Source organism: Ambystoma mexicanum, chromosome 14 (genome assembly GCF_040938575.1).
Source record: "Ambystoma mexicanum isolate Mex_15411 chromosome 14, UKY_AmexF1_1, whole genome shotgun sequence".
NCBI lineage: Eukaryota > Metazoa > Chordata > Amphibia > Caudata > Ambystomatidae > Ambystoma > Ambystoma mexicanum.
Window position 1 is genome coordinate 312,187,334 of NC_090940.1, and position 14,405 is coordinate 312,201,738.

Consider the following 14,405-nt stretch of genomic DNA (forward strand, 5'->3'; position numbering starts at 1 on the left):
GTGGCTTGAGAGATGCTGGGGCAAGCATGACAGTGGTGGATAGGACCTTGCTCAAGCCAGAGGACTATGTAGGTGCTCCTCTGAGAACCATCAGGTTAGCAGGTTGGCCTCACAAATGATCACCTGTTGCCTTAGTCAACATTATGATTGGAGACAAGACAGCAAAGCTTCCTGTCCTGGTTCAGGACACCGTGCCAGCTAACATTTTGTTAGGCAGTGATTTGGTGGAAATGGGGATGATCACGGACGGTCTACCCATGGCTGCTGCGGGGGTCACCCAATTGCAGGTCACACCGGGTCTGGCTGTAAGTCTGGTACCCCTGCTGACGGGGAAACCCAAGGCATAAAGAAGGAAGAGCAAGAAGGCCACCTGTGCGAAGGGGGCCCCTTCTCTTCCTGCTGCTTTAGCAGCACCCACTGGGATTCATGCTCCAGACGGGCTGGGTCCAGTGGTAAACCCAAACTCAACTCCTGATGGAGACGAGGCAGAAGACCCTCCTGGGGAGAGATGCTCAACCCAGAAGACCACCCTGACCTTCAATGCCTGTTGGCTGAAGGGCGACCCTCCCGGGCGGACTTATGTAAGGGTCAGAGAGAGTGCCACTCTCTCTGGAGGGTCTGAGGAAACAGGCCCTGTCCCAAGCACAGGTATAAGTGCCTAGGACATTTTGGATATATTGGGAGGGTGAGCTCCTTGTTAGTGAGCCCACTAAGCCTGTACCTGGTGCCCTCAAGAGGTTGGTGGTATCCCAGGTGGTTTACAGGCCCTTCCTACTGCAGTTGGCCCATGAGGCGCCCTTAGCTGATCATCTTGGTATCAGGAAGACCAAGCAAAGGCTTTCTGCCCATTTCTACTGGCCCCGGATAGGAGTAGAAGTGGAGTCCCACTGCAGGACCTGCCCAACTTGTCAGTTGTCTGGCAAGACTTGAGGCAGTGTCATTGCCCCCACTGCAGCCATTGCCAGTGGTTGGCGCACATCATTTGAGAGGGTTGGGATCGACATTGTCGGTCCCCTTGACCCTCCCACTTCAGGTGGAAATCGGTTTATCCTGGTCTTGGTAGATCATGCCAGCAGGTACCCAGAGGCTATAGCCCTTCGGACTGTTACTGCCAAGGTGGTTGCCAGGGGTCTCCTGGGCATTTTTACCCATGTTGGATTCCTAAAGAGATTGTCTCTGACAGAGGATCCAACTTCATGTTGTTACATGAAAACCATGTGGAAAAGTGAGGGTTAACCTACAAGTTCTCCACCTTTTACCACCCCCAGACCAATGGTCTGGTTGAGAGATTCAACAAAACTCTCAAGAGCATGCTGGGTGCTTTGGAAGAGCCCTTAAGGAGGAAATGGGATCTCCTCCTGCCATGCCTGCTGTTTGCTTACAGAGAGGTACCACAAGAGGGTGTTGGTTTCAGCCCCTTTGAGTTACTCTTTGGACATCCCGTGAGGGGGCCTCGTGCCTTGACCCCTCCAGGTCCGGCCAAGCAAGTGGGGGACTATGTGTTAGGCCTCAGACGGAGGATGACACAGATGATGGATCAGGCGACAGCAAACCTTAAGGCCAGCCATGAGTTGAAAAAATACTGGCACAACCTTAAAGCATCATAAGTGGATTGCACTCCAGGACAGAAGATCCTTGTGATGGAGCCTACCAAGCCTAGAGCTTTGGCAAATAAGTGGACTGGACCCTTCAGGATCATCTCCAAGATTGGCAAAGTCAATTATCTGGTTGACATGGGAGTCCCTGGGGTAGCCCTTCAGGTATTCCACGTCAACAGGCTCAAGCCTTTCCATAGGCGAGCAGAAGTCTCATCTCTCTTGCTAGCTACAGAGCAAGAAGAGGATGAGAGTGAGCCCCTTCCTTATTTACTGCATAGCAACCCTCAGTATGGCTCAGTAGAGGGAGTGCATCTTTCTCCAGATCTTACACCAGAGCAGCAGAGGGCCTGCAGGGCTTTTCTCCAGCAGTATGCGCCTCTGTTCTTGCTGACACCAGGCCTTACCCCATGGTGCAGGGACGAAATTGACACTGGTGACAGCGTACATGTCAAAAGAAGATGCTACAGGATGGCAGACACTGTGAAGAACCACATCCAGGCTGAGGTTGCCAAGATGTTGGATCTGGGTGAAGCGCAGTCCCCAAAACTGTCCTCAAGCCAGGTTCGAGGCAGGTACCAAGGATTGGCGGTTCTGTGTAGACTACAGCGGGGTCAATGCCGTCCCCAAAACTGAAGCGCACCCATGGCCCAGGGCTGATGAGCTCGTGGACACCATATGTGCTACCAAATTTGTGAGCAACTTTGACCTTACCTCAGGCTATTGGCAAATAGCTGTGACGGACCATGCCAAGGAAAAGACTGCATTCTCAACACCCCAGGGGCTCTACCAGTTTAAAGTCAGTTCTTTTGGGTTGAAAAATGCACCTGCCACCTTACAGAGATTGGTCAATTATGCGCTCAGTGGGCTGGAGGCCTTTTGTGTGGTCTACCTAGATGACATTGCTGTCTACAGTTCCACCTGGGAAGAGCATTTGACTCATCTGGATAAGGTGTTGCAGGCCTTAAAAAGGGCTAACCGCACTATCTGTAACGCTCACCTGGCTCCCACGGAGGCGCTGGTCTGGGTTGCTGTGGCCTCTTCAAGCGTAATGCGCAGAATTCGGACCACCGATTGAACAGGACCCCCAAATGTTGCTTGTCTGGCCCGTAGGAATATCCTTTTGCAGATGAGAAATGGGATTAACAGTCTGCTGAATAGTGTGCTTGCTCTGCCCTTTCCCCCTTCGTTCTCCTCTGACTTCCTCCAGGAATATCCTTTTGCAGATGAGAAAGGGGATTAACAGTCTGCTGAATAGTGTGCTTGCTCTCCCCTTTCCCCCTTCGTTCTCCTCTGACTTCCTCCAAAACCCCCGGTTTAAGCTCACCTTATGGTTTGGAAGGATGAACTCTCCATCCTGCTTCTGGTGCAGGAGCGCGCGTTCGTCAGTTACTTCACTGGTTTTCAGAATGGCGCTGGCAAATCCACTTGACTTTTCTGAGCGATACGCCGTAAGTATGAAGATGCAAAAGTTCAAGTGTGAACCTCCTTTTATGTTGTTTTTTCTGTCCTTTATTTCAGGTGCAGAACGAAGGCGAAGCGTTGAGGGGTTAAATTGCCGGTGGTAAAATCAGGTGAGTTAGTGATGAGGGCGACCCCTCTAAATGTCTTTATAATTCCCCAGTAATGTCTTTTGTCCTTTCCCCATAGGGGCCGGGGTGCGGTGCCTGTCAAAGATGCGGCGCCGACCCGAGATGTGGAATGGTTCACCAAGAAAAGCCGGTAAGTAATATGGCTGAAAATTCGGCTTTCCTCCTGTGTTCCCTTGCTCACCTTTTGTCTCTTCTTCTCTCCCCTAGGTGCAGAGATGTGGCGACCGGTGCTGAGAGCCGCAATGGAGCCGGGCGCCGTCTCGGGAACAGGTGAGTGAAGCGCGGCGCTGCCGCGAGCAACGCGGTGCTTTTAAATGGAAGTCTTCCTTCAGGAATGCTGACGTGAAGATTCCGGATGCAGGTAAGAAGGTTGAATAAGATCTTGGTTTTCACCTTTCTCTTCTGTTATTCCCTTACAGGTGTTCCAGGTTCGAGGCGGGCATGGCTGGAGTCCAGGTGCAGGAGCAGACACGGTGAGCGTTCAGCTGCTGGGATGCAGAACAACGCGAAGCACGTGTGGCTGTCTGGGCGTGGCTTAAATAGCCTTGGAAGAAGTTCCAGGTGAGTATTCTTCCACAGCCCCACCCAAGTAACAAAATAGTTCCTTCAGAAAAATAGTCCCTCCTAAGCCTCATTTGGCTTGGTTCTTCATGCAGCATGGTCTGCATCAGGTGAGTGGGCAGCATGGTCTGCTTCAGGTAAGTGCACCAAACACTTCCCCTTATGAGCCTGGCGCCTAGGGCGCCAGGACTGATGTCCAGCATGAGCCTGGCGCCAACGGCGCCAGGACAGAGTCCAAAGAGCCCCTATAAAGGGCCGCTGGGCTTTTACCCGGGGGCGTGATGCCTGCTCCCGGGGCTGCTGGGCCTGGCCTGGTGCTCCGGGGGTAGGCATCATGACACTATCAAGGCCACCAAGTGCCAGATAGCTCAGGGGAAAGTCACTTATCTTGGTCATGAGGTAGGAGGGGGTCAAATCCAAGCTCTCACCAGTAAAGTACAGGATGCACATGACTGGGAGACTCCCACTCCGCAAACCCAGGTGAGAGCCTTTTTGGGTCTCACTGGGCATTATCGCAACTTCTTGGTGGACTATGGACCATAGTTGCCCCTCTGACAGCTCTGACTTCGCCCAAACAACCGAGGAAGGTTAATTGGACAGAAGACTGTCAGAGAGCCTTTATTGGCTTGCAGGAAAGTCTGTGTAGGCCACTTGTGTTGTGTGCGCCTGATTACAGCAAGCCCTTTATCGTCCAGACGGATGCCTGCAACACCAGAATTGGAGCTGTCTTTTCCCAGTTAGATGACAAAGGGAGGGAACATCCAATCATATTCATCAGTAGACTACTCAAGGGTAGAGAACTTTGGTGGGCTACTGGTGAAAAGGAATGTTTCAGTATAGTTTGGAGCCTTCGGTGTTTTAGGCCCTACCTTACAGGGTCTTCCTTCAAGGTCCAAACAGACCATAAGCCCTTAAAGTGGCTTATGCAGATGAAGGGTGAAAACCGAAACTGCTCAGGTGGGCCATTAGCCTGCAAGGGCTAGACATCACCATTGAGCATAGACCAGGGAAGAGTCATGATAATGCAGATGGCCTTTCCAGAAGGTATGTGGACCGTCTGGATGAGGGTGTCAATCTCGTGGGAGATTAGACGCCCTAACCTCAGTCTGGGGGGTTGACTGTGATGCTGGAAATGTATTGGATAGACAGGGCCTTCATATCATTGTCCTTTATTGCTTTATCATGTATGTTCTGCTTTGTTTTACGTGCAGGAGTTCATGTGGGACTCCTGGCGATACAGCTCTTCCTCTTTTTGGTTTGGTGAACAGACCCTTGGGATACCCTTATTGCACCCATGGGTGAGAGTACGACCCTGTACTCCTAGTGTATGTTTTGGGCACCTGTGTGTGGCCCACAGAGCAGGGTATAGGCTGGTGGGAGCTCCATGCTGAAGTTGACAGGTGGTTTGAGTATACTCCATTTTGGGATACCCAGGCCCTGCCATTAGAATCAGTTGATTCCTGATAGGATCCAGATGGCCCCTGTGGCCTCTTTCTTTCTATTGTCTGTTACCTTGCATTCCTGCAGTCCCGGGAAGCCCTGACTCTGTCCCTTCCCCCTGACTGACTGTTGGGTGGAAGTTCCATATATGGTATTGTGGGGAAGTCCACGCAAGACTGGCTGGAGCCTTCCCAATGACTTTATGTTGTGGGTATGCCCACTAGGTGGGACCATAGTGAATGGAGTGTGTGACGAATTTCATATTATGGGTGTCTAGTTTCTGGTGTTTGTCACAATGACTGAGACAGCTCTGCCCGAAACTGATATGAATGCAGTTGGAGTGCTGAATGGCAGAGTGCTTGTCCAAATCCACATTCTGTGTCGTGAGTGTGTGGATGGAGAAGAATGGCCTGAATACACTGTGAGCCTGATTGGCTGCCTGACTGCCTGAATGCCCTTATGAATGATTGGTTGCCTGAGTGTGACCCAGAAGAGTGAATGGGAGATCAACAGTATATCTGGGAGCATCTAACTGAAGGAAATCATTCAGAAGCTGAAGTTGATACTTGGTGGTTAACCTTGAAGCCCACTGGAAGAAGAATTGCTTCTGCTGTCCTTCGCTAATCTGAAAGCTGCATGACTGTCAAGGAACTGATCCAAGAGAGGACCTGGTGCGGAGACTTCCCCCGAGCTACAAGGGACCATTGTGCACCAGCTGATCTTTGCCAAATCTCCCTGGACATCAGACCCTTGAAAGGCTGCCGACCGGAGAAGGGGACTACCACGGAATCACAAAGCGAAACGGCCGGACATTGAGGTCCATCACCATCGATGACCGGAGTCGCCGATCGGAGCCGCAGCGCTCCTTTGCCTAAGACATTTGATTCAAGGACTCCCCTGCTCATCATCGTCAACAGCTTTCATCCTGCTGGAGAAAGTCAAAGCCGCTGACGACCGAGGCGAATCCGCTGTTGGGTTTCCCACCACTGAAGTCCACAGAGACGCCGACGAACCGACGCCCTTGCTGGGCCGAAGTTCTTCATTGACTCTCTGCGGCAACGAACGCTCATCGTCAAGGTGCACCGCACGCCTCGGCTTGCAAGACGTTTTTGACCGATCGTCAATGAGCACCGCATGAACTGAAGCTGCTGCCACAACGAGTGTTCACCATTTTTCTTCACCGACTCCCGGCGACCAGTGGCTCCTGCCTTAAAGGGAGTGCACTCAAGAAGTGCCTGTCGACGACTCACCGAAGAACTCTACGAAACCTGGTACTTTGGGGGACGCAGAACTTTTAAAAGGAATCAACACTAAATAGAGCATAATTGGACTGGGCTTATCAAATAAGCTTTATTTACAGGTTGCCCAGGTAGGGGGATCCGCACACAGAACTGTCTCTAGTGGGTGGGGACCCAGTATTCAGCCATTGCTTGATTTAACCTGCTTACTTTCTGTGTCTATCGTTGATTCATCTTACAATTTGATTCATATGCTGTTTGGAGCTGTTAGCTGTGGCAGCATTTCAAAGGAATTTATAGTTAAGAGTGGTACCACGTAGACCTGTACATATTTGCCATGATAGTATTGCCAACATCAAAGTGTGTTATTGTGATTGTGTATATAACGTGAACCTTATTTATATAAAGACTGTGTGTTCACTAACATAGTGTGTGGACATTCCTTTGTGGGTGCTTGGGGACTGCACTGTAATTAAGAACCAGTCTGCATCACCTCCTGAGAGCTTAAGCCTTGATTGCTCGACCATAGCTACCGAATAGAGAATCTTGGCTGGGGTACTCCGTGCTTCGACTCTGCCATATAGAGAGCAGGAGTGCAGATACCCCCTCCAGTCTTTACACTGGTGGCAGCGGTGGGATGCTAATGGTTTTAAGAATCAATGTGTAACCTTGTCATTTACAATATCTACACTTTGTTAAATTGAGGTTTAGTTGGGTAATAGATAACTACATTGCAAATGGTAAATTGACTAGGATGAGCTTAGAGGCTGTCCAGAGTGCTAGTGAAGCCAGGGAGTTAGACTTTGAGGATAAGTCTAGGGCTGAGCTGACAGCTGCCCTGGTGGACTACCAGACTGATTGTGAAGCTCTTGAACGAGGGGATGCAACCAATGAGGACCCTGCCCCTGTGGCTGTTATTGCATCTGATTCTGGGAACGCCACCCTTCCTTCTGCCTCTGTTCCAAATCCCAGCACTGCTCTATAGGGGGAAACCCTGAAGACTGAACTTTTAAAATTGGAGTTACAATGGGAACAGTTAGCATTTCATTATAAAAAGTTGGTAAAATATGCTGAATTGAAGAAAGAGGAGTTGGCACAACAAGTGATACTCAAAGATATGGACATTGAGCACCAGAACATTCAGCTGGAGAGAGAGAGAGTTAGAGTGGAGACTTCAGAGAAACCAGTTGAGAGTGTCAGCTCTCCAGCCACCAAGTTTATGAAAGATTTGGTTGGTCTGTATGTGGAGGGTTCTGATACCTTCCAATGGATTGAAGCATTTGAGATGGCTTGTGGAATCTATAATGTTGATAAAAGCAATTGGGCTAAGTGTTTGTTAAACAGAGTGCCTCAGACGGGATATGACTTTATTCTGAAACTGAGTGTGGAAGAAAGGGGTCAGTATGAGTGCATGAAGTCTGCTTTGATTTCCAAATTTGGGAAGACACCTACCCAATACCTTAAAAGGTTCAGGGAATTTAAGAAAAGAGAGAATGTGTTTTGGATTGGCTGGGTGAGTGCTGCACATATGAACATGATGGTGTGGATGGATGGTTACAAAGTGAAAATGTTTGTTGAATTGTCCCACTTTTTTGGGGGCATTTTTCGGAAGCCTGTTCACTAGAGCTGGTCATGTTGCTGACCAGAACATTTCAGATCCCTTTAAGCTGGCCAGGCTGGCTGACAAGTGGGTCTCCTACCGGGTTTCCCTAAAGACTCCAGTGGGAAGGACAATGACAAAGAAAAGGGGACCTCTCAGAAGGCTCAGGACTCTCAGAAGCATTCACAGTCGAGAAAACCAAAACCTTCCAGGCTGCCAGGGGTTGAAGTACCCCACATTCCTGGCACTTGTGTGGACTGTGGGGCTCTGGACCACAAGAAAGGTGACCCCAAGTGTAAAGGTAAGGCATGTGGAGTCCAGGCTGTCAGCCTCACCTACCCTTACTCCATGCCTGAGGTGGAGACCACTGCCCTCCCCTCCTCTACAGGAATCACATTCAATGCTCCTGTAGAGATTTCCCTAGTGTCCCTTGGGCCTGGGACCAGTACGCAAAAGTACTGGCAACAATCCCACCGTAGGTTTTTGAGAAGTGTCCTCTTGAATGGCCAGCCTTCTAGTGGCTTGAGAGATGCTGGGGCAAGCATGACAGTGGTGGACAGGACCCTGCTCAAGCCAGAGGACTATGTAGGTGCTCCTCTGAGAACCATCAGGTTAGCAGGTTGGCCTCACAAATGATCACCTGTTGCCTTAGTCAACATTATGATTGGAGACAAGACAGCAAAGCTTCCTGTCCTGGTTCAGGACACCGTGCCAGCTAACATTTTGTTAGGCAGTGATTTGGTGGAAATGGGGATGATCACGGACGGTCTACCCATGGCTGCTGCGGGGGTCACCCGATTGCAGGTCACACCGGGTCTGGCTGTAAGTCTGGTACCCCTGCTGACGGGGAAACCCAAGGCATAAAGAAGGAAGAGCAAGAAGGCCACCTGTGCGAAGGGGGCCCCTTCTCTTCCTGCTGCTTTAGCACCACCCACTGGGATTCATGCTCCAGACGGGCTGGGTCCAGTGGTAAACCCAAACTCAACTCCTGATGGAGACGAGGCAGAAGACCCTCCTGGGGAGAGATGCTCAACCCAGAGGACCACCCTGACCTTCAATGCCTGTTGGCTGAAGGGCGACCCTCCCGGGCGGACTTATGTAAGGGTCAGAGAGAGTGCCACTCTCTCTGGAGGGTCTGAGGAAACAGGCCCTGTCCCAAGCACAGGGATAAGTGCCTAGGACATTTTGGATATATTGGGAGGGTGAGCTCCTTGTTAGTGAGCCCACTAAGCCTGTACCTGGTGCCCTCAAGAGGTTGGTGGTATCCCAGGTGGTTTACAGGCCCTTCCTACTGCAGTTGGCCCATGAGGTGCCCTTAGCTGATCATCTTGGTATCAGGAAGACCAAGCAAAGGCTTTCTGCCCATTTCTACTGGCCCCGGATAGGAGTAGAAGTGGAGTCCCACTGCAGGACCTGCCCAACTTGTCAGTTGTCTGGCAAGACTTGAGGCAGTGTCATTGCCCCCACTGCAGCCATTGCCAGTGGTTGGCGCACACCATTTGAGAGGGTTGGCATCGACATTGTCGGTCCCCTTGACCCTCCCACTTCAGGTGGAAATCAGTTTATCCTGGTCTTGGTAGATCATGCAGCAGGTACCCTGAGGCTATAGCCCTTCGGACTATTACTGCCAAGGTGGTTGCCAGGGGTCTCCTGGGCATTTTTACCCATGTTGGATTCCTAAAGAGGTTGTCTCTGACAGAGGATCCAACTTCATGTCGTTACATGAAAACCATGTGGAAAAGTGCAGGTTAATCTACAAGTTCTCCACCTCTTACCACCCCCAGACCAATGGTCTGGTTGAGAGATTCAACAAAACTCTCAAGGGCATGCTGGGTGCTTTGGAAGAGCCCTTAAGGAGGAAATGGGATCTCCTCCTGCCATGCCTGCTGTTTGCTTACAGAGAGGTACCACAAGAGGGTGTTGGTTTCAGCCCCTTTGAGTTAATCTTTGGACATTTCGTGAGGGGGCCTCTTGCCTTGACCCCTCCAGGTCCGGCCAAGCAAGTGGGGGACTATGTGTTAGGCCTCAGACGGAGGATGACACAGATGATGGATCAGGCGACAGCAAACCTTAAGGCCAGCCATGAGTTGAAAAAATACTGGCACAACCTTAAAGCATCATAAGTGGATTGCACTCCAGGACAGAAGATCCTTGTGATGGAGCCTACCAAGCCTAGAGCTTTGGCAGATAAGTGGACTGGAGGACCCTTCAGGATCATCTCCAAGATGGGCAAAGTCAATTATCTGGTTGACATGGGAGTCCATGGGGTAGCCCTTCAGGTATTCCACGTCAACAGGCTCAAGCCTTTCCATAGGCGAGCAGAAGTCTCATCTCTCTTGCTAGCTACAGAGCAAGAAGAGGATGAGAGTGAGCCCCTTCCTTATTTACTGCATAGCAACCCTCAGTATGGCTCAGTGGAGGGAGTGCATCTTTCTCCAGATCTTACACCAGAGCAGCAGAGGGCCTGCAGGGCTTTTCTCCAGCAGTATGTGCCTCTGTTCTCGCTGACACAAGGCCTTACCCCATGGTGCAGGCACGAAATTGACACTGGTGACAGCGTACATGTCAAAAGAAGATGCTACAGGATGGCAGACACTGTGAAGAACCACATCCAGGCTGAGGTTGCCAAGATGTTGGATCTGGGTGAAGCGCAGTCCCCAAAACTGTCCTCAAGCCAGGTTTGAGGCAGGTACCAAGGATTGGTGGTTCTATGTAGACTACAGCGGGGTCAATGCCGTCCCCAAAACTGAAGCGCACCCATGGCCTAGGGCTGATGAGCTCGTGGACACCATATGTGCTACCAAATTTGTGAGCAACTTTGACCTTACCTCAGGCTATTGGCAAATAGCTGTGACTGACCATGCCAAGGAAAAGACTGCATTCTCAACACCCCAGGGGCTCTACCAGTTTAAAGTCAGTACTTTTGGGTTGAAAAATGCACCTGCCACCTCACAGAGATTGGTCAATTATGCGCTCAGTGGGCTGGAGGCCTTTTGTGTGGCCTACCTAGATGACATTGCTGTCTACAGTTCCACCTGGGAAGAGCATTTGACTCATCTGGATAAGGTGTTGCAGGCCTTAAAAAGGGCTAACCGCACTATCTGTAACGCTCACCTGGCTCCCACGGAGGCGCTGGTCTGGGTTGCTGTGGCCTCTTCAAGCGTGATGCGCAGAATTCGGACCACCGATTGAACAGGACCCCAAAATCTTGCTTGTCTGGCCCGTAGGAATATCCTTTTGCAAATGAGAAAGGGGATTAACAGTCTGCTGAATAGTGTGCTTGCTCTCCCCTTTCCCCCTTCGTTCTCCTCTGACTTCCTCCAAAACCCCCGGTTTAAGCTCACCTTATGGTTTGGAAGGATGAACTCTCCATCCTGCTTCTGGTGCAGGGGCGCGCGTTCGTCCAGTTACTTCACTGGTTTTCAGAATGGCGCTGGCAAATCCACTTGACTTTTCTGAGCGATACGCCGTAAGTATGAAGATGCAAAAGTTCAAGTGTGAGCCTCCTTTTATGTTGTTTTTTCTGTCCTTTATTTCAGGTGCAGATCGAAGGCAAAGCGTTGAGGGGTTAAATTGCCGGTGGTAAAATCAGGTGAGTTAGTGATGAGGGCGACCCCTCTAAATGTCTTTATAATTCCCCAGTAATGTCTTTTGTCCTTTCCCCAAAGGGGCTGGGGTGCGGTACCTGCCAAAGATGCGGCGCCGACCCGAGATGTGGAATGGTTCACCAAGAAAAGCCGGTAAGTAATATGGCTGAAAATTCGGCTTTCCTCTTGTGTTCCCTTGCTCACCTTTTGTCTCTTCTTCTCTCCCCTAGGTGCAGAGATGTGGCGACCGGTGCTGAGAGCCGCAATGGAGCCGGGCGGCGTCTCGGGAACAGGTGAGTGAAGTGCGGCGCTGCAGCGTGCAACGCGGTGCTTTTAAATGGAAGTCTTCCTTCAGGAATGCTGACGTGAAGATTCCGGATGCAGGTAAGAAGGTTGAATAAGATCTTGGCTTTCACCTTTCTCTTCTCTTATTCCCTTACAGGTGTTCCAGGTTCGAGGCGGGCGTGGCTGGAGTCCAGGTGCAGGAGCAGACACGGTGAGCATTCAGCTGCTGGGATGCAGAACAACGCGAAGCACGTGTGGCTGTCTGGGCGTGGCTTAAATAGCCTTGGAAGAAGTTCCAGGTGAGTATTTTTCCACAGCCCTACCCAAGTAACAAAATAGTTCATTCAGAAAAATAGTCCCTCCTAAGCCTCATTTGGCTTGGTTCTTCATGCAGCATGGTCTGCATCAGGTGAGTGTGCAGCATGGTCTGCTTCAGGTAAGTGCACCAAACACTTCCCCTTATGAGCCTGGTGCCTAAGGCGCCAGGACTGATGTCTAACATGAGCCTGGCGCCAACGGCGCCAGGACAGAGTCAAAAGAGCCCCTATAAAGGGCCGCTGGGCTTTTACCCGGGGGCGTGATGCCTGCTCCCGGGGGTGCTGGGCCTGGCCTGGTGCTCCGGGGGTAGGCATCATGACAGCACTCCCCCCCATGGCCCCTCCCAAGGTCGTTTCCCCAGGAGGTTTCGGTTTGTTCGGGAAATTCCGATGGAACCTTTTTACTAGCCAAGGTGCATGTACGTGGTCACTGGGTTCCCAAGATCTTTCCTGAGGCCCGTACCCCTTCCAATCAATTAGATAGAAAAGTTTTGATTTTGAGATCTTAGAGTCCAAAATGTTCTTCACCTCGAATTCAGGCTCCCCATCTATCTGGATTGGTTCTGGTGGCTTTATTAATGTGGTTCCTGGTTGCACTGGTTTCAAAAGCGACACATGAAAAACGGGGTGAATCCGCATGTTAGCTGGTAGATCTAGCTTGACTGCCACTGGGTTAATTATAGCTTTGATCGAGTAAGGGCCTAAATACCTTGGATTAAAAGTCCGAGGTCCCTTGAGCGATAAGTGTTTGGTAGCCAACCATACTTGATCCCCTATTTGGTATGGAGGCGTCTCCTTTCGATGCAGATCCGCATTCTTTTTGTATTTCCCTTTCGCATGTTGTAAGTGTGCAGTAGCATCCTTGAAGGCTTGAGTAATCGTAGAATGCAAATGGTCCACTGCGGGCATTTCGCGGCTCAAAGGTGAGTCCAAGTCTGAAGTACGAGGGTGATGTCCATATAGGGTATAAAAGGGGCTCTGACCAGTTCCAGAGTGTATCGAGTTATTGTATGCATATTCAGGCACCCATAAAATATCCTTCCAATTACCCTCCGATTGGTGCAACATACATCGTAGATATTGTTCAAGGGTCTGGTTCGTTCTCTCCGTCTGACCATCGGTCTGTGGGTGGTGGCTGGTTGAGAGTCCTACGTCGATTTGTGCCAGTTGACAACACTTTTTCCAAAAATGAGAAATAAACTGTATGGACGGGAATCCATGCAGACAGATGACATTTTCGAGGAATTGCTTGGCAAGAACAAAAGCTGAAAGTAATCCTTTCAACGGAATAAAATGGGCCATCTTGGAAAATAAATCCACCACAACCAGAATAGTATTGTATCCATTACAAGAGGGCAGGTCCGTGATAAAATCTAGTGACAAGGTGTGCCAAGGTGCTGGTGGAATGTCTAAGGGTTTAAGAAGACCGGCAGGTTTTGTATTTTGACCTTTGTTTTGGGCGCAAACTCCACAGGACATCACGAAAGATTTAATATCCTTTCGCCAGGACGGCCACCAGAATTGTCATTTTATTTTTTCCTCTGTTTTGGCAATGCCAGGATGTCCTTCCATTAGAGTATCGTGATGACGGGAAATAACCAGTTCTTGCAATTCCTTTTCTGGCAAAAATAAACATCCTTGGAATTAAGGTAAGCCATCGTTGATTGAAAAGGCAGACCCCCTTTTAATCCAATCCTGCAAGGCTGAAGAGTCCAGGAATAGTTTTACCCGTGCTTGAATGTCTTCAAGGGTTTGTAAAGTGGTTATTCCCAAGATTCTTTGTTCGGGAATTATCGGCACAGGTTCTGAGTTTGTGTCCATTTCTCCCATTCCAATTCGAGATAGCGCGTCCGCTTTGCCATTCTTACAGCCGGGACGGTAGGTGATTACAAAATCGAACTCAGCAAAGAATAAAGCCCATCGGAGCTGTCGTGAAGACTGAGCCTTGGCAGTTTTTAAATATTGTAAATTTCGGTGATCAGTGATCACGGTGATGGTATGCCTGGCACCAAGAAGACAATTCCGCCATGCCTTATAGGCAGACTTAATGGCTAATAATTCCTTATCGGTGATTGCATAATTTATCTCCGGCGGTGAGAACTTTCTGGACCAGAATGCTACGGGGTGCAGTTGGTTGGTTTCGGGGTCTCTCTGAGACAGGACAGCTCCCATGGCTAAGCTGGATGCGTC